This window comes from Panthera tigris, chromosome A3 (assembly GCF_018350195.1).
Source record: "Panthera tigris isolate Pti1 chromosome A3, P.tigris_Pti1_mat1.1, whole genome shotgun sequence".
Taxonomy (NCBI): Eukaryota; Metazoa; Chordata; class Mammalia; order Carnivora; family Felidae; genus Panthera; species Panthera tigris.
The window spans coordinates 84,630,264-84,655,024 of NC_056662.1; the positions used below are offsets into that span (position 1 = coordinate 84,630,264).

Sequence of the window (24,761 nt, forward strand, 5' to 3'; positions counted from 1 at the left end):
ATAAAAATTTACAAGACGTAGGTGAGAAGCTATGAGGCCTTTAAGGTTTATCTTGAGTTTTTGTTTTAATTATATCAAAGAAGACCAAACAGCCTTTTTTTTTCCTCTCTGAAAATTGTACTTCCTGCCTCCAAAATTAACATTTATTCAGCTAGGTTTGCAGGAGGAACTGTTATATACATTCTGCCCTTCAGATCAATCTGTATATATGGTCACCCAAAGCCTTGAATCAAAGTCATTGTGTAAGATAATCCAAACTGTCCAGCATTTTGAGCAGCTGAGATAAGCTAGGTTTTATAATGTCAATAATTTTAACTTATTGGGGAAAAAAATGTTTTCCTCAAAGATTCCACTGCTTCAGAATCATAAATGGAATTATACTATGTTTCAACCCTTCAGCCCCACTTGTCAGCAGCAAAGAATAGCTAAAACTTTTGTCAATGTCCAAATTAGTTATTTTATTATTAGGCTACATGGATTAGCACATCACCAAGGGACTTCTATTTCCAGTTTTATTTGTTATACAGGGTACTAGTATCCAAGTTAGCATATACAAAAAAGGAAAAAGAAAAGAAAAGAAAAGAAAAGAAAAGAAAAGAAAAGAAAAGAAAAGAAAAGAAAAGAAAAGGAAAGGAAAGGAAAGGAAAGGAAAGGAAAGGAAAAGAAAAGAAAGGAGAGAAAGAAAGGGGGAGGAAGGTTTATTACGAGAATTTTTATTTGGGATGTCTCTCCAAATTCCAAGCCAAGAATATATAGCCAGACTAGAGAAAAGACTGGAACTAAGAACTGTGATATCAGTAGGAACTCAGGAAACAATGCTTGTTCTCCTTCCAACTCTGTTTTTCTCTGTGAGTCTACTGCATTGTGCCTCTTCTTTTCCCTTTCTCCTCCATCCCCCACCCCCATTCACCTCTCTGGCCCATGGTGGCACATGGCTCACTTTGTTTCAAGCATCCACACATAGTCCTGACACACATGGGGCTGAGAAAGGGAGGCAGTCATGTGATCCAGCATGGCAAGAACTCATAAATTAAGGAGATCTTGCTATTGGACTTGGCAGACTTATCAAAAGGTATCTACCCCTATTAACACCTTCAAGCTATTGAAGGGTGAAGAAATGTATATAAATTACAAATTAGTCTAAAACTAAGTATATCTTACACACATCTAGACCATAGCAATTAGGAATTTATATATTACAAGTTGAAACATTCTACTCTACAATGATGAAAATAAATTGCATTTAATGTCCTCATCTAAGGGTCTCTAAGGGGAAACATCCAAGCCTAAAAGGAGGTGAAAAGGTAATATTTATGTGGGGGAATTTGAGGAAGCTCATGAAGGTGGAGGGATTGTCCTGAGCAAACAAGAGGGGCAAGGGAATAGAAAAATAAAGAAGTGCTATAAAAAGGAAGGTGTGATTACAGTCTGAAAAATAAACAGCTTTATTTGAAAATCCTTCTGGGAAACAATATATTTTGTGTTAAAAAGCCTGAAATATTGGGCATCTGAGTGGTTCAATCAGTTGATTGTCCAACTCTTGATTTCAGCTCAAGTCATGATCTCACAGGATTTTGAGTCCCGCATTGGGCTCTGCGCTGACAGGACGGAGCCTGCTTGGGATTCTCTCTCTCCTCTCTCTGGCCCTCCCCTACTCTCTCTCTCTATCTCAAAAAAAAAATAATAATAATAAAATAATAATAATAATAATAATAATAATAATAAATTTTTAAAAACACTTATAATTTAAAAAAAGGCCTGGGGCACCTGGGTGGCTCAGTTGGTTAAGCCTCCAACTTCAGCTCAGGTCATAATCTCATGGCTTATGAGTTTAAGCCCCGCATCGGGCTCTGCTGACAGCTCAGAGCCTGAAGCCTGCTTCAGATTCTGTCTCCATCTTTCTCTGCCCTCAAAAATAAACATAAAAAAAGGCCTTAAGTATTTATAGTCTGGGTATTATCCCAATTAATATTTCCCTAAAAAAGAAAAACATTTATGGTATGAAGATATTCATTGTAATATTATTAATAATAGTGAAAAGTCATGAGCATTCTAAGTATGCAAGAATAAGGAAACAGATACATAAATGATGGTATATCCACTTGGAAGATTGTATATCCACTGAAAACGGTAATTACAGAGGTTAGGTGGTAACTTGGAGAAAAAGGCACAGGAAATAATGGTAACCAAGAAAAAAGCTAGTTCCAAAATAATGTGAATGCTATTATTAAACCCATATTAAAATATGTTTCGGGGGTGGGGGGGCACCTGGGTGACTCAGTCAGTTGAGCGTCCGACTCCTGATTTTTAGCTCAGGTCAGGGTCCCAAGTTTGTAGGATTGAGCCCCCTGTCAGGCTCCATGCTGAGTGTGGAGAATCTCCATGCTTGAGATTCTCTCTCTCCCCCCACCCACCCCACCCCCGCCTTACCCTCTCTCCCTGCTTATGCACTCTCTCTCTCTCTCTCCCCCCACAAAAGAAAAAAGGAAAAATATGTTTCTATGAAACAAAACAAATAAGGAATCCTTATAACTGAAAATACTTGCAGGGGGAAGTCTAAGAGATTTTCCACAATACTATCACAGTATTTATAAAATATTTTTAAAATTTACATGCTGTGAGCCCTGCTAGTTCCTCATCTTCAGCCTCCAGTCCTCACCTAGAATATTATGTCTTTTGCTCAGAAACATGATTTCCAGTAACTGGCTGAAATTCCTGCTTCCAAGGAAGACTCGCTGGCACCCAAACTCCCCGATCAGCACTCACTCCTCTACGGTAACTGCCTGCCTCTGTGTCCACTGTGCCTGAAGGCCACTTAGGCCGATCAGAAACTGCAGTAGATTCCTGGAAGCTCCAAACCTACCAAGAAAAAAGCCAGACACCCCCAACGGCAGATGGTTTAGTCTTACAGTTTTTATTTATTTTCTCTGCTCACCAGGAGAGGTTAGCTCATCTGCTGGGGGGGGGGGGGTAGGGGGGGTGACCAATACTTCTCTGCTTTAGAAAATGTCTGTTTGACAGTGTGGCATTCACACGGGGCGAAATGTCACATCTTTTGTCCCAGCGTTCCAGGGGAAGCTCTATCAGGAGAGTTTTATCAGTGCAATTAACACAAAGGCCCCCTTCTGTCTTAAAAACACAGGCCTCGGATACATGGTAAGATGAACTAGCCATTGTTTCTGCACAGCACAAAAACTCCTTTCCCCTATCCCCACCCCCCAACCCATTTATGGGGTTTCATTAAGGCCTATGGGTGCCTCTGACTTATTTATTTAGGAAACACTGTTATTGTCTTAATGTAAACAGAACTCAAGATCAGTTGACAGTTGGAATGGTCCAGCAGAAAGGTTTTCAAAGGCGCCTCCTTGGAAAGGGGTCCCTCCATTCAGCCCCCGGTTCCTGTATCATACTGCCAGCACTGTTCACAAAATAAACAAATGTTTGTTTTACAACATGGCAAAGGGGGCTCCCATTCAATGCTGGCCAGATATGAAAACAAACTTTCACATATAAGGGCTTTTGATACACATGACTTACTTGGATGACAAGGGGCTCGTCTGGGGAGTGCTTAAAGCTTATTAATATTGCACAAAAGACTTTTGTTTATCATTTCGCTGGACTGCCTGGGAATCACAAGACTCAAGCCGCCACCCGGCTGGTGTCCTAGCATTTCAGCAGCTGTAACGTGTGGAGATTGCGAAAGCATTGCTGGTTTGGAGCCAAAAAACAAACTCTCCACAGACCCAGGTGAAAGAACTCGAAGCTGCCAGCCTCTGAGAACCAAACTTGGAATTTAAAGAGTGAAGGGACAAGAGCTCCCCCTACAGGTAAAAAGAAAAATGGATACCTTGAACCTTCCTATTTCTAAGGGGGTATCTTTCTTCCAGAAAACATGGAACCCATGGCCTGCCTAATCTAGGGATATTTCCCCTCCTGTTTAGAAAGTCTGCATCTCTAGCAGCTTTGGAGTACTTCTTCTTTTAGGCTGACAAGCTCTACTCCCAAAATGTTTTATGAGACATTAACAGGGCAGAAATATGAATATATGAGGATGAAAAAGCTCATGATCAAAAGTCAGTTCTTTCAGCAATGGTTTGTTTAGCTGGCAATGGAACTGATTAAATCCGATACAAGCCCTGTCCTCTAGACTAGTCCTGTCCAAGACAGTGGCCATCAGGCCCTTGTGGCTTCTGACCACTTAAAATGTGGCTAGCCCAAACTGAGATCTGCTGTAAAAGAACACACATTATCCTGTTAATTTTTCACATGCTGAAATGATAATGCTTGGGATATACTGTGTTAGTTAAGATACATCAAAGTTCATTTCACCTATTTCTTTTAATGCTTTTTAATGTGGCTACTAGAAAATTTACAATGATATGCACATCATATATATCACATCTCTATTGAACAGTGGTAGAATAGCTAGGTTTGTAAAATAATAATAATAATAATAATAATAATAATAATAATAAACTTATTCTATAGTATTAGTGATTCTTTCCAGATGAGTTGATTTTTTCTTAATTACATTTATTCCGTTCATAGACCTCAATCTCCTGTAAAGAAGAGAAAGTTGGAAAAATATGATTACAGGCTGCCCTGCACATTTCAGTTTGTTTAGTTTAAAGTCTAAATAAAATGAAAGTAAAATCTTCAGTTTGGGTTAAGTTTATTTTTTAAAAAAGTTTCAGAAGTAAGGACAGATCTTCTCACCCCAAACTCTTTCTTTCTCCTGGCCATACCCTATATGTGTATTTAACTACAAGTTACTCCAAGAGAAAGAAATTCCTTTTATCATAACAGTCTTGCAAAATTGTTTTCAAGTCATTAGACAGCAGCTATTTGTTTAATCCCTCCCATAACTGGCAACCTCACCCACCCTCATCAATCCTCCATATAAGCAATATTTGGGATATGTAAGGTATATGGTATTATGTGAGAAATATGTGACTCTAAATATGGTCAGACCAGTAAGCTCACCATAACATCTATACAAACTACTCAAAAGTCACTTACAGTGGGCAATGCTGTCATTCTAATTTCTGAATTCAATTTAAATGGTACCAGCAGCTGCCTCTGATAAACACACTCAGATCTGGCCCATGATCACCAAACCCACCATAAAAGAAGACCAGCAGAGAATATTCTGCTTTCCCAGCCTGCTGCCTTATATTTGCCCTGGATTTTTTTTAGTCCCAGGAATGCACCAAAATATCACTGAAAGATTAACTATTTCTGCGATGAGAGAAATTTAGGGATTATGGAAATCTTTCTGAAATCTTTCCCTGAAATTCAAGCTTAAAACTATCTGAAAGGTGAGTACAGCACTACAGGGCTCATAGCAAATGGTCAAAAGGACAATATAATAATACAGAGACACAGTACATTGAAGAAGTGTCCGCATGTCCTCTGAGCCTCTTCTAGGGCAGCATGTCACTCGGCCAAAGGTCAAGATTAGCAAACCAAACTACAGCTACAATCTTTGAGATTATAGATGAAATTGCTAGGGAAAAGAAACTCAAACAAACAAGGATTTCAGCTGCAAGTCAGAACAAATATACGCTACTGCTGAACAGCTACACAGAGAAAAATTGGGAGTAGTACCCGAGACCCTCATCATTCTCCCCACAAACAGAAATGATGGCTCTGGGGAAGAGAGGCTGCAACGCCACCACATGAATTGTGGATCCAGGCTATGGTATTTGGAGGGCACTAGAGTGGGACAGGATATTTACTGAAGATATTTACTGGTATGATTTTCCATGTGACCTTATTATTCTGGCATGGCTGCCAGCACCTTATAATCCCAGCATTGTATTCACAAGCAATCCTCCACTCATTAGCAGAAGCTGAGTCCAACTTTGCTCTTGTAGGGGCTTGTGAATCAGCATGGACCAACACAGGCAGAATTTCCAGGAGCTAGATGCAAAGAAACAAGAGCACTACTCATGGGGTGGGGAAGACATCTGTATCAGTTAGGAATTACATCTGACTGCTAGTAGTAGGTTCTGGAAATTAGCAGTGATTAAGTTTTGTTTCTGTTTTTTTTTTTTTTTTTTCCTCATGTGAAAGAAGTTCAAAGTGAGTTAGTCCATGATTGCATGGAAGAGCCACAGTGTCAGGCTCCTTCTATTTTTATGTTCTATCACCCTTTAGCATGTGGTTGCTTCGTCTAGTCTAAAATGGCTATTAGAGAGGCTCCAGTAATCACAGTTATATCCAGGCATGGGGCAAGAAAAATAGGAAGAACAAAAGGGAGTACAGGTCAACTACCGTTCCCTTCTCAAGGAGCTTTCCTGGAAGTCCCACCCAACAACCTCTTCTTAAGCCAATTGCTAACTTCTAGTTACAAGGGAGACTGAGCACACTGTCACTCAAATAAAATCCAACTTCTTTTACAAAATAACAGGAGAGAATAAAATATCAGGTAGGTAACTACCTGATCCTTAGGTTGCTTCAGAGGTAGCAAAGACATCTCTAAAGGAGAGTTAGTTAGATCCAGCCTAGAATGTTTATTTCAGCCTTGGCAACCAAATTAACAATAAGCATCATAACCACTGGGCTATAGTATATTCTCAAGACTTCCGCCTTCTGTTGGATCCAGGAATTAATTGTTTCTTATAATTATTTGCAGCTTGTGCCAGCTCTCCCTAAAATTCTTTGATATGAAAGACATTGTTCCTGGGCCACATCATTGTCAACATCTACAACAGTCAGCATGGTATCTGTGGACTTGATAGAGAAAGAAATTAAGCCCCATTATTGGGTTAAGATTCAACTGTCTCCCTCTGTTGAACACAGTGTGGCTGAGGAGAAAAACCAAACTGCTGCACAAGTTGCCACATACAAATATAAACAGTGATGCAGACAACTGCAACATCTAACCAGATGATGTAAACCCTAATTTGTCACAATTACCTGAATCTGCTGAATGAAAGTGGCTGTTTGGTTTGTAGGGTTCTGGAGAGTAAGAAAATGCCAAATATAGAGAGGCATCTAACGAAAACTCCTAGATGGTAGTAGTAAAGATAATGATTATGAGGATGACTGTAAGTGAAATTGTAAATTACCTTAATTCTTTACGAGTGCAGTCCCACCAAGGGGGATCCTTTCCATTTCTACTACACTTCACAGTTTATAGACAAATCTATTATCTCATTTGTTTCTCAAAATTCAGAAGTAGGAGGGAGAGGTATTATCATCAAAAACAGTTTTCAAAAACCGTTGGGAGAGAAACTTGAAGATATCAAGTAATTTACTCAAGTTGTCATAGAAGAGGCAGAAAGATAGCACTAAAACCAGGCCCTGGCACCTGGGCTGGGACTCTCAATTATACCTCTCTAGCTGAACATTTATTAGCTTTAGACTGCTCAACTTCATTGAACTCTGCTGTGATTTCTTGAAGATATTAAGGTCTTAAAAGGCAAGGACCATCCTCTTATTCATCCTAACAATACACACTAGGCTTAATATTCAATTAATATTTCTTAAGGATAATGCTGTACTCTAACCAGCATGCAATGAGTTCAACAATACCTACTTTTAGTATGAGAAGGGGCTGAAAAAATGGCGCAATCCTGACCTTTTCTACCAAAAATACAAGAACACAGTTTCCACCTTTGGTTTCTGGATCTTAAGGTGGGGGCGTTAGGGAAGGGGGTGACAAAAACTTGATCTCATTGTGTTGGAGTTGCCTTATCTGTCACATAAGGAGATGGGAACTGGAACACCTCTATGATACCTTTTGTTACTACAACTTGAAGATTCTAACTGCCACTTGAAAGTTTCTGAGAAAAGAACCAGCTAAATGCTAGAGAGGTAGGGTATTGCAGGTCAAATCTCCTTCGGTCCTTTTTGAAGACCTGTAAGTCTCCTTCAGAACATCTGGTCGCCCTCCTCTCAATAAGCAGCACCCCAACAAATCCCCATTCTCTCAATGTAACCACAATCACTAAAAAGAGACAGCTGCACCCCAGTGAGAAGCTCTTCTTCAAAGATACACTCCAGAAGTATTCCTCTCTGGCCCCTACTTCCACCTAGCCATTTTGTTCCTAAGTCTCTGCATCACTGAAGCTGCAACAAAAATTTCAAAAGTTAGGGTTTTCTAAATCCAGCCCCCTTGTAAATCCTTACTCCAAATCTGAGCAAACTAATCCTATCGGTTAAACCCAATCTTTCTGTTTCTGCAAAAATGGGAGAGAATCAATAATTAAGAATTCCCATGGCCCCAGTGTTAAAAACAGACTCCTGTCTTTTAAAGATTCTGACCTCAGATTCCTAATCCGAATGCTCAGTCCATCCTGTTGAACCATCCACCATTTACATGCGAGAAAATCTTGACTTAGATCTTCCCTGCCTACATAGTCAACCCAACCCACCAAAAGCCTCACAAAGCATTCCATCCTCTGAGTCATGTTCTGGCTGGTGGCCTATGGGAACTCCTTTTGCGGGGGTGGGGGTGGGGGGAGAGGAAGAGTGTAAGCAGTCAGCCTGATGAGTTCCATCACCCTCCCCTACCACCCCTGAAATAAATCACCAATACCCAGAATTCCCTTTTACTCCCCAGTTTAGATAGCTGTGTATTATAGTCAGGGATGGTGGTGATGACATGAATAGCAACACTGAACATTTTTTCAACATTGCCCACAAAGTCCTGAGTGCCACCGATGCCTCTTCTCACTGAAACTTAAGGACCTTCTTCAGTAGTCCTTTTAACAGCATTAGTGTCCTCATTTTACAGATGAGGAAACTGGGATTTACAGAGATTGACTTGTCTGTTGCTCCACAGATTAAAAATGAGTTCCAGTCCAGGTATGCATGATTCCAGATCCTATGCACATTAGATTAGCCTGCTTTTGGGAGACTGGAAGCAATAGGGAATCTGAGAGTCTTATCCAGAGCCAGGGGAGAAGGTCTCCCAGCCATGAGAGCTGCAGAAAAAGGACCACATCAAAAGCTACCCCCCAAAAAGAAGCTAAGCAGGGCAATGCCATTTAGACAATTACTCTTAAGCCTAATCAAACCCTAAAATTCCATCAAGTTGCTCCCCAAAAATTGAATAACCAAATATACGAATGCCATAATTTGGGATTACTAAAAGAGTAACAATAACAACTAAAAGCATCAATTTCCTTTCTTTCTTTTACCACCTGTGGACCTCATGGGGTAAGGGGCAGATGGTAAATTTGGGGGGAAGCTGGTCTATTTTGAATGCTTATTTACAAGACTACATTCATGCCATCCACCAAACACCATCTGCTGGGCTATTTCTTCCATGAAACTAGAGCATTTTGTTCCATAGCAAATAAAAGTGCAACCAGAATTCTATCAGCATGCTGTGTTTGGGAGAGCACCAACACTTTTCAAAACCAGCTTTAATCCTTCTCCAAGTCCGATGCAAAGAAGGCTCCCCTAAGAACAGTAACCCAGTCAACACATTCATTCATTCATTCGCAAACTCACTTTGAAAGAAAGCTGGCCCGCGTGGGCCAGCCAAATGTGGAAAGTTAATTTTACAACGTGAACTGTTTTCACCCTAGGCCAAGAGACAAGTATAGGCACCATATGACCTGGGCGTGATTTAGGAGTATCTCGGGACTCCGAAACATGAGGGTATTTCAGCAAGGAGCCCCCACCTTTCCTCCCTCCCCCTCCTCCCATCCACTAAAGCTCCCAAAGAATGTCTTTCATGTTTGCTGCATTCACCTCACAACGTGCTCCTGGTGCCTGTCCTTGAATTCTCGGCTCATTGCCCCTGAATCCAGGGAAGTCAAGTTGAATCTTTCAAAATGGGAGCCAGCAGTGAGTAAGAACATCAGCAATGGGGCAGGAAAATCTACCCCCAGTTACTCTTTTTTTTTTTTTAACTCCAAGTCTCATGTATTTTTTTAAGAGAGGGAAGGCAGAATCATTTCCAGGGAAGAGCCTTGGGTTAGGAATCAGGAAATCTCAATTTTATTTCCAGTGCTGCCACTGATGGGCTGTGTGTAACTGGATAAATCATTTAGTATTTCTGGCCCCCAATCTGCATATCTATAAAATGAGGAGGTGGGACCACAATAAATACCTCATAACAGGACTAGAGCCCACATTGCTGTAAGAAGCGAAACATCCATAGAGTGGGTGAGCAGAATGCAGGGACAGTGAGGAGGGGGTGGCCCAGGAACCAGAAGCTTCCAACAAAGTTCTATAGAGAATATCGTAGGTAACCTACAGGAGCAACCCAGGAAACCAGAGGGAGCTTTAGGTAAGTATGGGCCACAACGCCCACTTCCCAGTTTTGTGGCTACTCCAGTGACGGCAGAAGTGGACTCAGGAAAGTGGTGCAGTGCAATGGTCAAGAGCATATCCTTCGGAATTACTCTGGACCTTAAAGGACTCTGTCCTTTACTTTCTCTATGAACATGGCCTGTTTACTTCTTTAGCCTTATCCTCTGCATCTGTAAAATGGGATAATGAAACCTACCTCTGGGGGTGTGTTCACACTAGCTCACAAAAGCCAATTGTTAAATTTTCTGAAATTTTGCCAGCTGGCTGATACCACGTGGATGTTTGAAAGAGGCCAGAGTGGAAGTATTTACTACAAATCTGGGCATCTTCCCCAGACCATCCAAAGTGGATTGTTGAATATTTAGCAGCACACCACCGTCTACTACTCAGCATTGCTGAGGTGATGGATACAAAGCGTTTAGCACAGTGTCTGGTGCATGACAAGAAATGGGAGTTCTTATTAGTGACTCAGGATGCCCTCACTCTTCCTCATTCCTCATACTTCTCTTGCCCCAGATCTCATGCTTTTGCCCAGAACAGGGAGTCCTCTCAGTAAAAGCCCTTCTTCCTCACTCTTTCTAAATGCTTGTTGCCTCCCCCTCAACAGACGTGAATTGGGTATTTACTATGGCCCCAGTCTGGCACCAGGCACTACAAACACAAACATGATAAGATAAAACCTGGCCCTGGTCTCTAGATATTCACAGACCTACTGGTGGACAGGATGCAACCGAGTTCATGAGGGACACCTTTTACCAACACTGTGGAAATCCAAGGAAGGCAAAGGCCACTCCCAACATGGAGAACTCTCCTGCCCCCTGGGATCCCAAAGCCTCTAAAGCCTTCAGGTAACTTCAGCTACAAAGAGCAACCATCATCTCTAAGATGACATCATTATTAGGACTACAGGGCACTCAGTTAGCTTTCCTGCTCTCCCTGCCCTGATGGCACTACCCTACTACGATTGGCAACATACTTCCCCACTGGCTATGATGGTTCCGTGTATGCCATGAATGCCGCCTGGAAACCAGAAATGTGTAACATCAAGTCTGGCCCCTCGCCAAATTTCTACAGGGCATTAGTAACAAACTGGTGAAGCTCATTAAAAAAAGAGAGAGAAACCTATAACCATTAAAAGTCCATTAAGCAGCCTGTCATTTTGTAGAGCTAAATAGCCCACAGTAATCAAAAGCATATGAACCCCAGCTGGGATATCCAGTGAATTGTTTCGATTTAGGGGAGAATTCATCAAGAAAGATTGTTCTTGGGATTGGGTTGATTTTTCTCCTTCAGTTCTTGGCCCCACGTTCCATTATAATTAAAGTGATTGATGCACCTCCCAGACAGAGGTGAGCAGTGACCACCAGAGCCAAAACATCTGCTCCTTCCAAGCAAACAGCTAATACGGAACTTGAGTCGAAAGGCACGTAACCTGAGGTTACCCCTCCACTGTCAATTAGGTATGGCACAGTCAACTCTTTGCTTTCCGGCTGGGTTACCTCTGGGTTATCTGTGAAATTTCTCTCCCCAACCATAGAAGGCCTTTTATCCACAGCCAGGTTATGGTCAAGAAAGAATTAGGTCTGAGGCCAAGCAGTGACAATCCCTAAAATGAAAGATCAAAGGTCCATCCACCAATTAATGAAATATCTTATCGTCCATCGATGAACACTTATTAATTTAGGAAATGCGGGGTTAATCCTTCAAATTTCCCACAACTCCTCTGGCCTCCCTTTGCATTTTCCCCAATCCCTGCATGGTGTATCCCTGCCACTCTATTGTTCATTAGTGTCTCCACAGGCAAATGACCACCACATGCTGAAAAAAGAGGGGAAATGATGGTTTATGGTGGCACATTAATAGTTCTGGCTCTGACATAAAACTAGTGAGAAAAGACAGAAAATTAATGATCCAACAAGGGTTTTGGAAGTAACTGCAAGAGTTACTTCTCCATGTTTATCTACCCCACTTTACTAGATGAGAGCAAAGGGTTGATATAAAATGTAAGATCAAGATGTTTAGATTCAATATAAAGTCTCCTATGAGCATTCATGTGTCCTTTAATATACCTTTATTTTCCTTGCCTTATTTTTAACTTTTCCTCCCAAAAGCCAACAGTTTAAGAAAAGAAAAAGAAAAAAAAGTCATGCTCAGTACAATCAACACTCTTCCCCGCACCACCATCTACTCAAATTCCTCCAATAACTTTGGTTATTTCACTTATTTCCACTGATCCTTCCAGAGCCTTGAACTATTAAATTTCTGCTTGTGGGCTTGTGTCCAATGAGTCCATCATTGACTGTATGCTTCTCAAGGGCAGGAACGATATCCTCTTTCACCCTTACCTCCTATAGCATCTCCGTAGTGGAGTCCTTGCAACTCAGAGCACCTCACTAAATATTGATGGAGTGATCTTTTAGTGTTGCCAGGCTCAGCATTCCAAGCTCACAGAAACTGCCTTCCAATTCACCAAGCATTTAATGAGCCCCCGTGCTGTCCACACAAGTTCATTTGCCTTGGAAACAAAAACAGATCGATGTCCCCTTTATGCACCGAATCTGCTTAAACATCCATCACAGATTATGCATACACACGGTGTGTATGAAGGGAAACCACCACCACCACCCCCCAGCCTCTTCTCATTTCCACATCCAAATTCTGCCCAAATGTCCAGGCCTGGTTGTGCTCCCACTCCCACTAAGAAATCTTCACAGAACACCCAGTCCAGTCCAGGGATCTCTCACTCTGAATCCTTAAACTTTGAGTGCCTAACAATCCACTGATATCTCTCAAAACTATCTTGAATTGATGTAGTTAAAGCAATTATTTACCTCTTTGAGTATACAATAAGGCTCTCCCACCTACCCTGTAAACACTTGGAGGACAATCACTGTAGTTTATCCTACTTTGTATTTCTCACAAACCAAGCAGAATGCCTGACACACCCTCTCTGGAAGGCAGGAAAATATGAGCAAGAGAGTCAGTGAATGGCATGGGTGGATGGGGTGGGGTCAAGTTGAATGGGGTGAGGATGAGGGTAGGAGGGTTGATTCTTAGATGAGAAGTGAGGCAAACTCAGCCCAGGTGAGTGAAAGCATGCCCTTCTCCCCTCATTCTATTCCAGGGGACACCTTGAACTTGGAAACCTAGGGAGATGTGGCCTATTGCTGGACAGAGGGAGTCTCTGACCCTTGTGTTCTTTCTTCCTTGGATGTCTAATAGTGAAGGAAAAATAAACATATAAAAGGCCATAAATCCTCTTGCAAAAATAAAGGTCCCTTTTTAATGCTCAATAGCTAATGACTTAAGTTAAATTCCAGACTCTTTACAAAAAAAAAAAAAATTGTAAGACCCCTTCCACCTCTTTGCTCCCTTGACCTCCACCCTTTCCAGAGTCAGGAAGCTTGCTAGGCTTCTCTTTGTTGATGAACTTCTTTAAGTGGTGCTTGTGCCAATATTAAAGGCATTAAAACAATCACACACTTTGAAATCAACTTGAAAACTGTCCTGCAAACCAGGACCTGGTTCCTCCTCCCCAGAGTGTCTGTCTTTTCCCAAATCCACAGTTTGGACTGTCTGGACTGAAAAATGTTATTCTATGCAACAACTCATTTTGTTGAGGCTGTCACACTGTGTGTTCTGTGTCAGTCAGGAGGACCTGATCTAAGACAGACCAAGGCTCTACCTTGTCCTTGTTCTCTCACTCACACAGGGATCACAGGGAAGGAGGGTGTTCATCAGCATCCCCTCCACTGTCCAAAATTCTCAGTTAGCTGGCTTTCTCTCTGCCAGTCCTGGCTGCATAGGACAACGAAAGTAAGTCATGAGGAGACCTGCTCAGGTCTCAGCTCCACTCTTTGCCCACTGAGTGACTTGAGCTCTCTGAACCTTTTCAGAGTCTGCAAAATGTAGGTACTAAATTGCATCATCTCCAAGTCTTCCCAGCCTGGCTCCTCAGTACACGTTTACTTAAAGTTGACTTGCTTCTGCTCTCATAGTTGTGTTGAAGGACACACTATGCCGTCCTCTTTGTAATGCCCATCCCTCTACCTACATTCGGGAGACCTCCTCTACTGTCTCCTCCATAGTTGCTTCTATCTACGTCACATCTCATTCGCTCTAGTGTTTTCAGTTTCTCTTCCTTGTTTATGCCATCCCTCCTGACTAGCCACATGCTCAGATTTCTACTAGTCTAAAACCCAAATAAGCAACCTTATTTAACCATATTACCCTGTCATTTTCTTGAGCTTCTCACCATCAACCTTCTCCACTGAATATTCTCTACTGGTATCCCCAGTCAGTTGGTTATCATCCAGTCACTCCTCAACCATTCATAACGTGGCATCTGCTTCTCAGCACTCCAGCCTCTCCGGGGTTGCTTCATCATCAGGACTGTTCCCCCAAGATCAAACTATTGTAAATCCAATTCTAGAATTAGCTCTAGAAACAGACTCTGCCATGAGGATTCACAGGCAAGTGATCTATTAGAGCAGTGAAGGCAGTGTTCCTGGGAGAAAAAGGGAGTGGGGCAAGCAGGGCAGTGAGGGGAAGAAGCAAGCAAAGTCCCACAGGGGAGCTCTAGAGTGTAAGTTATATCTTGGAGTTGTCCTAACCTAAGGCAAGGGAACTAGGTTTTCATACTTCCCAGCTGGCAGTGGTGGCTAAGGGCTCGGGATGACAGGTAGAGGAAGGTAAATTCCAGGCACTTCCTCCTCTCTGAGCACACCAGCAAAATCACTCCAGTAGCCTGAAGGTGGTTTTCACAAAAGAGTTGCAGGTATAAGCAGCTGAAGCCAAAAGCATACTGAGGCTGAGCAAGGGACTAAAGGAGATCCAATAGAAAGGAGCAGTGCATTAGCACCAGACATTACAACCTGCCTTTTCATCTTTCTGTAGCTTCTGATAGTGTTGAACACATTCCCTTCTGAAACTTTCTCACTTTTGTTTGATGAAAGACCCCTGCCTTGCTATTCTTCTGTTAACTCTGTATCTTCTTGCCGGTCCCCATTCTCCTCCCAGCTGCCCCATATTTTTTATTTTTGTCACTTAGTGATATCTCTACCCCTTGCATCAATTACCACATCTAAAGACTCTCAATTCCAATTTCCAACTCTGTCAGAAGCTTCTACTTGAATGTCCACCAGCACTCCAAAATCAACATGCCCCCTAAAATCAAATTCTCTATCTTCTTCTAGGACTTATCCCTTCCGACTTCCCTGACGACATTCCTGAGCTATAATACAAAGAAACACCTTTCACTCAGTCTTTTCTTTGTCCTTGTGCCCAACCAGACCTTAATTCCCTCACATATTTCATTTCCTTCATATTTCCTTTGCCGCTGCCTTAGTTCAGTCCTTTACTAACTCTTGAGTAGACTTCTACAGTAACGTCTTAACTGGTCTCCCTGCCTCTCCATACTCCGGGCCGTCCTTTAGATTAACCTTCCACAGGCAACACTGTGATCATGTTACTTCTCTGCCACCCTCCTCCCACACCATCACTGGTTTCATTCTGCCCACAGACAATGTGGTAGAGACTTCTAGTGCTTACCTGTTCTGATTTTCTTCTCCAACCCTCTTATAGTTACAGAACCAGACCACAAGTTCTGGCCATTGGACTCTGATGGAAGAGAGGGTATCAACTCTGGACCAAGGCATTGCAAAACAAGTATGAGTTTTCTAAGTTCTATTTTCTCTCCTGTGGTAACCCAGGAACCCAAGTGTTGAAATGGCAGAGCCACAAAATGGAAGTGCCTGAGTCACTGCCATACCATATGGAGGATAACTGGGTATTATCTGGGAGAACAGCCTTCACCACATCATATTTTGTATGTGCTAGAAGTAAGCCACTGTATGAAAAGACTCTGGAAGTTGTGTTGTTTTGTTTTGTTTTGTTTTGTTTTGTTTTGTTTTGTTTTGTTTTTACTGCCACATAGCCTGGTCTGGCCTGACCAATACAGTGATTTTTTTTTCCATGACCTTCAAGTGAAAGTTCAAATTACTCAGCTTAGCATCCAAATTTCCTAGAACTGATCCACATTTATTTCCAGGTTCTTCCTTCCTTTATTTCTCTAGAAATACCTTTTGTGCCACCATAAGCTAAATCTGGCCCACCACCTGCTTTGGTAAATAAAAATTTTATTGGAACACAGCCACATCACAACCGCAGAGTTGAATAGTTACAATCAAAGCCATCTGATATGCATAGCCTAAAATCTTTACTACCTGGCCCTTCATAGAAAAAGTTGCTGACCACTGCCTAAAATATCATCCCTCCCTTCTCCTAGCCTCCACCGTCACTGCAAGCCGCTGCCCAGAAGTGAGTATTCTCCTCATCTGCATCCCCACAATAGCTCACTGTGGCTGTGCCTCTCTTGAACGTCAGATGACCTGTGTGGCCCATCTCATTTTTCGTATTTCATTGCCAGTGCCAGGAGTGGTGGGGCACATGTCTTATTTCCTTTTGATCTTTCAGTGTCTAGCACCTTGCGTCACAACAGTAAGTGTTCCATAAATGTTAACTGAAGAGACAAACTGAACTCTTGGGGCCTCCAATATATTAATGAGAAGAAAACAAGCAAGGAGCCTAAGGAACTCAGAGCAGTGGTGCTAGAATTAGAACACAGGGACTTTTTTAGTGCAAATTCAACAAACCCTCTGATACAAATTAAAGCTGATATTCATATGATTACGGCCAACCATTAAGCAATACCAAGTCTTCATAAAATACATGTTCACTCTTAACAGTTTTGCTTTTCAGTGGGGTTTGAACAATATGTAAGTGACCTTTAAAAGAAATATATTAAGGTATTGAACCCCACTCATTTTAAACAGTGCATTTTTATTTCAGATTCTGTGACAAACTGAAAACAACCATAAACAAGAAAGTAAATGGTACCTTGTAGCTTACTAACACAATTAAGTTTCATAATATCCAGGAACAAAACTTGAATGTGACTTTAAATGCCATTTTACAGATTGTTGCCATCATCCTTACAAGTTTTATAACATTAAGTTTTAAAATTCTGACACTTATAAAGTACACAGAACCTTCTAAAGGCCCCATCTGATAAAACACTTCCATGTGTGAGAGGACTCAGACCACGGTTACCTTTCTTCCCCAAACACCAACCCTATTGCTGGCCCAGAGCGCCTTCCTCTCTGCTCCTGGGTTTAGATTAATCAAGACAAGTGCTCCAGCCACTCTAATCTGAAGAACACCCAGGAGGGAAAATTAGTTTCACTAAGCTGCTTCCTTCTTGTTGGCCAAATATCATAGAAGACTATACTAAAAATAAAATATCCATGACTGGATAGTTGAGAAACCATCCAGTCATGGCCCACCCTTTCACCATAAAGTCATTCCAAGGAAATGATCATTGCAAGTTGTGGCTGAGCCACAGTTTTCTCCCACCACCAACACTCCTACCTATAAAAGAGGAAAGACTCAAGGTCATGAGAACAGTGCTACCCAAAGTGTGATCCATGACTGATGTTGGTTGCACACCCACTGTGCCCAAGACAGGATAAGTATGAAAAGTGAGAGAAACCAGTTAGAAACTTGTACAGCAATTTGACATTGGCCAGGACATTCAAGTGTCTGATTTTATACTTTAAAAATGATCAATCTGCAATGGACTGGATTTTTTTTTTTAATTTATTTTTGGGACAGAGAGAGACAGAGCATGAACGGGGGAGGGGCAGAGAGAGAGGGAGACACAGAATCTGAAACAGGCTCCAGGCTCTGAGCTGTCAGCACAGAGCCCGATGCGGGGCTCGAACTCACGGACTGCGAGATCGTGACCTGGCCGAAGTCGGACGCTTAACGACTGCGCCACCCAGGCGCCCCGGACTGGATTTTTTTAACAGCTCTTTGCCACAAACAGTTTCAGAAGCACTGCTTCAGAACAGTGTATAATCCAGTGCAGCCTCCATATACACAAGATGGTAAAGGCAGCTCACTGGACAGAATTTAGACTTCTTGTTTTCTGACTTCTCTTTTATCTACAGGAAACTCCTGCAACGCAAACTTTCTCCCAACCCCACACCCCCAAGGGTACATGAGAGAGGAGAGTATGTTCTTTTTACTAATAATCTGGCAAAAGCAAGGAAACCAAAACAAGGGAGACTGTGGGAAGGGGATTTCTCTGGAGGGGTCCATTGCAGACACATATTGGACTAAGGGAAGATCAATCACACGCTCTTCAAATAGAAATTTCTATTCATTTCTAGCACAAAGATGATAATCTTTGTCACATCCCCTCAGCAGACATAATGCTGCCTCAAATCTTATGACATTTTCCACCTATTTGCATTCCTTCTTCAAAGAAGGAGATTTCATATTTTAAGAGTGGATTTTTCTCCATGACTTTTCACCTAATTCATTCTGGAACCAAACTATGCCAGGATGCATTCATTCCTTCAGAAGAAAAACTGGATTTTTTTAAAAAAATGCATTCATCTCTGAACTACAGAAGAAACAATCCTGGGAAAGAGGAGCCATGAGCAGAGAGGTATCTGATTAAAAGAGCTGCCTATCTCAAGGAAAATGAAGAAACCAGCCATAATTTGCATAAGTCCCTAACACAAACAGGAGAAAGACGAGAATGGATTGTTTAAACCAGAAAGCAAAAGTTAGCACCTGTTAATGACCAGTTTGTTGGCTCACAAGCTGTTAACACTCACACAAACTGGTCATTAAATGTGGTCATTACTTATTTCAATGCAAAATTTATTAGAGCCCCCATTTGAAGATTTAACGGAAGGGCAACACTCAACCCGCACACCTGGTATACCCCAAGGAGGCTGGGGGCAGGCTTCTAGCAGCTTCGTCTAAAAAAAAAAAAAAAAAAAAAGTAATAATAATAACAATGGCCATTCTGTCACATCAATTACTGATTTCCTCAGCAATCAGAATGTTAGATGAGTTCTGATTCACAGCTTGATACCTAATAAGGACCACTTGAGTCTTCATTACTTTGTAGGACCATTATGGTTAAGTGGGTCTGATCTGCGTTCTTTACAAGCCCGCTGCAGGACTCATTATTATTAGATAGACTTTCGATTAAGCTCAGGACATTTTTTCATCTTTTCACCATTTTGCAGATCATAAAAATCAAGAGGAGGGAGCTGAGGATTCACAGTGACACAAAGTTAGGGAAAGAGGTGGTGTGGTGGGAAGAGGTTGTGAGTACCATTATTTTGCCTCAAGCTATCCCCAGCATGATGACAAAGGTGACCACATGGAACCTCAAGGGCCAGAAATTCTCAAAGAAAAATCTTTTCCATCATAATACCTAAATCTACCTTCATTTATGGGTTATACAAAATAATGTCTGTGGTGGGAGGAATTAAATCACACAAGACTTAGCCAACACCAGTTAACAACTCATGTTTTTTATTGAGGGGAAAATTAACCAAAAGAGCACTGTGTGCATTTCAGAGGGCAGTAGAAAGTACATGGAAATGTTGGTCTTTTCTCCTTACACGCCTGCATCATTGTGAACTGGGATTAGGATCTAGCAAATAAAAATACAACACACCAGTTAAATTTTTACTTCAGATAAACAATGAATAATTTTTAGCGTAAGTATGTTCTGTGTGATAGTTAAGAGATACTTAGGGTAAAATAGTACTCATTGTTTATTTGAAATTCAGACTTAACTAGTCATCTGTATTTTATCTGGCAACTGTATACAGGACACTGGGCTATTATAGGTAATGAAACCCTCTAAGGTTAATAGCTTCCCAAACTGGTGGATCATATGAATCACTGGGGAGAGAGTAAGGATTATCAGGTTCCACCCCATGAAGATTATGACCAGGTAATCTTTGGTTAAAGGCTTTGATGATGATGATGATGATGATGATGATGATGATGATGATAAGCCACTGTGGGGCCAGTCTTCTACAATGTATCTATTTCCCCTAAAATTAAAGAGAAAGTGATCTAAGAGCTGACAGCCATTGGTCTCACATGGCTTCCCAAAGCCCTATTCATAATCATCAGACACTTCCTGAGTTCCCACAGTAAGTAGGGATATGCCCTTGGAGAACCAAAATCCAAAAGGGAGGAGACCCGAACTAAGACAACAGACATTTATGGAGGGTCTTCTTCTTCTGTGTGCCAAGTACCAGACTAGTACTCTATACCCATCATCTCATTTAATCCTCACAGCAGCCTGTCTCCTTAAGTATCACTATCCCACTTCTGCAAAGGAGGACAGTGAGGCTATGGAAGTTTAATGTGTCCAAGATGATGACATTAGCAAGTGCCGGAGGGCATGTTCATGCCCAGATTGGTTTGGCTCCAAGCATTTGTTCTTTGTACTGCAAGCACATATCCAATAAGCACTAAGTAAGTGAAACAAATTAAGTGTAAGAGACAACTATCCTGATTCTGGGCTCAAGTATCACTCTGGCACTTCCTAGTCCTGTAACCTTGGGCAAGTTACTTAACTTTTCTGTGTTTCCCCAAGTTGCTACTGCTTTCCAACTGCTGTCACTGCCATTCAGAGATAATAAATTAAGAATCCTCAAGCAAGGTGTAAAAATACATTTACATTATTAAAATACAACAGAGATCAATACAATGAGATATCAACAGAGAACCTTCTTTCCAAACCTGAGCTCAAGGAGTCAGGCTTTCTTCCCTTCTTGGGCTCATCCACCATGTGACTATGAGCAGCAGAGTCCCCACTGAATCATTCATTGCAGATGTCTCCACAGGAAAGGCTCACGGTGACTGGACATCCAATGGTGGCCCCCAAACCCTCTCCTATTTCTTACCAGTGTAAGAAGAATGATAGTTTGTGGGAATTAGACACATTACCACTTGGGGTTTTATGAGGCTGACCATCAGATTGAAGGTTTATAGGCTTCTAAAGTCAAACTAGCCCTCATGTCCAATATTTCCAGCCCAGCAATAATTTTCTCATCTGTGCAATGATACTTCAGGAGTTTCTCTGATTATTAAGTGAGATCATTTATTTTAAATGCTTATTGCAATGCCTGGCATATAGTTAAAGCTCAATAAATATTAGCTTCTATTATTATTATAAGTTCTCTCCTACCAAATTATGAACCCTTTAAGGGCAGGGACTATACTGCTCTTTGCATGACCAATATTTGCACAGCATCTTACAAAGAGTAATAAGCACTAGGTGGGTGGATGGATGAGTCCATGGGTGATTGAATAGGTGAATGGACAGACATATGGATGCATGAATGGATGGATAGAAAGAAGGAAGGACGGAAGAAACAAGGATGGAAGAAGGATAGATGGAAGGAAGGAAGGAAGGAGCAAGGGAAGGAGGGAGGGAAGAGGGTTGGAGGGAGGGAAGACAGAAGGAAGAAAGGGAGAGAGGGAAAGAAGAAGGAAGGAAGGGAGGGAGGAAGGGAGGGAGGGAGGAAGGGAGGGAGGGAGGAAGGAAGGAAGGATTCAAGAATAGAACTTCCTGCAATGACTAGGAAAATCTTCATGAAGATGAGAACCAAGCTAAACTATTAAAGATACACCCTATGACAATTTCATGGCTTAATACTTGCATAATACCTTCAATTCTTCTTGTTCTTACTTCACAGATCAATTATAGGATACCAATCTTTTGGAAAAGTTACCAGTCAAAGGCATAGCTGATCAGCATAACACTTATGCACCCAGAAGGTGCTCAAAAGAATCACTAATGTACTCAAAATTATTAGTAATTTACCTTTTTCTAGTTGGGAAAAAACTTAATGTGACTTATAACATGTTTAAATCTATAATATTCTTTGAGATAAAAATCATATCAGAGCAAGTGGCCAGGAAGGCAAGAGAAGAGCTAGTATTTTTCTTCTGTCCTCAGATTGCCTGGGTTTCAGAGATCAGTGTGATTGCTGCCATGGCTTCATTTAAAATAGAATAATTGGGCCAGTAAAATCTGAAAATTATATTTTCATTTGCTCCAATATGTGCAAGCTCAAAGAAGAGAAAGAATATGACAGGAATAGAAAAGAAGGACATGAGCAGGAAAAAGGCAGGACTGTAAATCAAGGACCAGCAGGCAAAAGACATGAAAAAAAGAGCCTAGCAGAATTAAAATAATCAGGAACTAAGGAAAAACCAAGGGTTCAGAAATAGTGAAGAGGATTCCATTAATAATCATTTCAGAAGGCAGCAGAGGGTGGACAACCCCTGCAAGGGGAAGAACAGGAAGAAGTAAAAATAAAATGAACAGCTGCACATTCCCTTCTCAAATCCCGGCAGGCACCACAGCCACAAGCTTTTGACCTTGCCTATTGACAGGGCTCCTGAAGGCACAAGCACAAGGCTGACCAGAACTTGGAGGAGGGAGCTATGCCCAGGAAGTATGGAAGATGAAGTCTGGGGACATCACAAGAAGGCTGACATGCTGGGGCCACTCTGTATATAGAAACAGGTGGCAGCCTACACCAAGTGATTTTGGGGTCCAGGCCCTGCATCCGGAAGAAATAATTCCCTAACCTGTTGCCTAACACCTGCCTTCTGCAATTACTGATTTATATATTTCACCCAGCTTCTTATTTACACTTAAAATGAAGCTTCCCCTAACAGACATGAAATATACCCAATCATCCATTCTCATGGTGAGTAAGTCAAGCAAAACTTTTTCTGCAGGTATGTTGTTTAAAAGACAGGTAAGAGATCCTGAGCTCCAGGATGCCTGAAGAAGGATCCCATGGATCAAAGAATTGAGGCACCAAAACCTGCCAGGATCCTTTACCGTCCTGCCTGGCCACCATCTGATGCTAAGGGCTCATCCATAATGGGGCCAACAAGTGCAAACCCCAGTAGATCTTACTGCTTGCTCCTGTAATTGCACCAACTTGTAAAAAGCAGAAAAATAGTCCCCAAATATCTGTTGGCTATTTGGTGGCTATTTTGATTTAAAAGAGCAAATGAGATTAAGAGGTAGACACGGGCTCTTCTTTAATACAAAAAATAATTAAAATTCCCCTGAACTCATCTTCCAAAAATGAGCATGTATCAAGAATGACAAAGTATTGATAATTATTAGCACTAGGTAATGAGTAAAGGGAGCCTTGGGGACCATAATATTCTCTGAACTTGTATATGTTTTCAAATCTCCACAATAAAAAGTGGAATAATAATCATTTATTAAAGACTATGTTTCCACTGAATTAATTCCACTGAATTAAAATGAATGAATGAAGAGTAAACAATTCAATCTCTCAGATGTTTTACCAACTCCCACCGCAACACAAAATGCATAGATGATTGGAAATACTCAGTTGCTTCTACCTGTGGGGGGATATTATTTTTTTCATTTCAAAGTCTTGATAGCAGGTGGACAGTGCCTGAATTTTCACCTCTACTCAACAGGGGCTCTCACCTCTTCTCCAGCTCTTTCATAGATTTGCCACTGCCATCCCTCCCACTTTCACTTTTAGCCTCTGATTTCTTTTATTTGAGAGGGGGTTGGGCAGAGAGAGGGAGAAAGACTCTTAAGCAGGCTCCACTCCCAGCACAGAGCCTGACATGGGGCTCCACACAGGGCTCGACACGGGGCTCAACCTTACGACAGTGAGATCGTGATATGAGCCGAAATCATGAGTCAGAAGCTTAACTGCTTAACCGACTGAGTCACCCAGGCGCCCCAGCCTCTTATTTCTAACTCCATCCTACATAGTTGCTCCGTCTCAGCCTCCAGCTACTGCCACCGGCTACTCTCTTAAACTGTTAGAAATCTTTCTTTGCCTCACAGATTCCCGAATCCTCCACTGCTTCATTCTCCTGCTGAAGGATGCTTATTCTCTTTTCTCCCTCCTCAACGGCTGGTTTGTTCACCGTAGGTAATAAATGAATGCTCTCAGCTGGCTCAATCTTTGTCACAGGATAGTTGGCATTAATTAACCCTGTGGAGTCTTTGCCTTATTAGAAACAAAAGGAAAAAGACTGCAACACTGACTTCTCATGTTGAGAGAAAGAAAAAAGAGAAGTTTATGCTAATTTCTAAAAGACATGACTTACAGCCAAACCACATCAAAAAAGGATTCCTAAATTAGTACTCATTACTCTTTGGGGCATATAAGGCAAACATATTCATGAAATTCACACTCAAAAACAAAACAAAAGAAACCCTTTAATTGGGAAACTGTTATTTCTGTATTCAATTTGGAGTCTCCTACAAAGAATGACTGATTTGGACTAAATATGAAAGTCAAACCAAAAATGACCAAGCAGAAAATTCCAACATGTGATCAAGAAGGCTGACCAACCCTCAGTGAACAGGTGCTAGTCATAAAGGTCAAGTCCAAAAAGCTAGGGATCCATCGAAAATTTCTCTGGCATCAACACTTATGTTCACTCCAGTGGGTTTGGGGGCAAGAGGAGCTGCAAATTAAATGGGGGAAAAAAGCCAATTCTGTACTCTATTAGGCTCAAAAAAAGCCTCCAAAATAGCACACTTGCTATAAAGCCTGTATAAGGGAGGATCAGAATCCCAAATG

General features: G+C 41.5%; 1 protein-coding gene across 17 annotated transcripts in view; it reads right to left on the bottom strand.

Annotated features, from left to right (window-relative positions):
• The window catches only part of LOC102969177 (E3 ubiquitin-protein ligase RNF113A-like), a 504,616-nt gene that overhangs the window by 347,847 nt on the left and 132,008 nt on the right, over window positions 1-24,761 (bottom strand). The window lies entirely within an intron of this gene.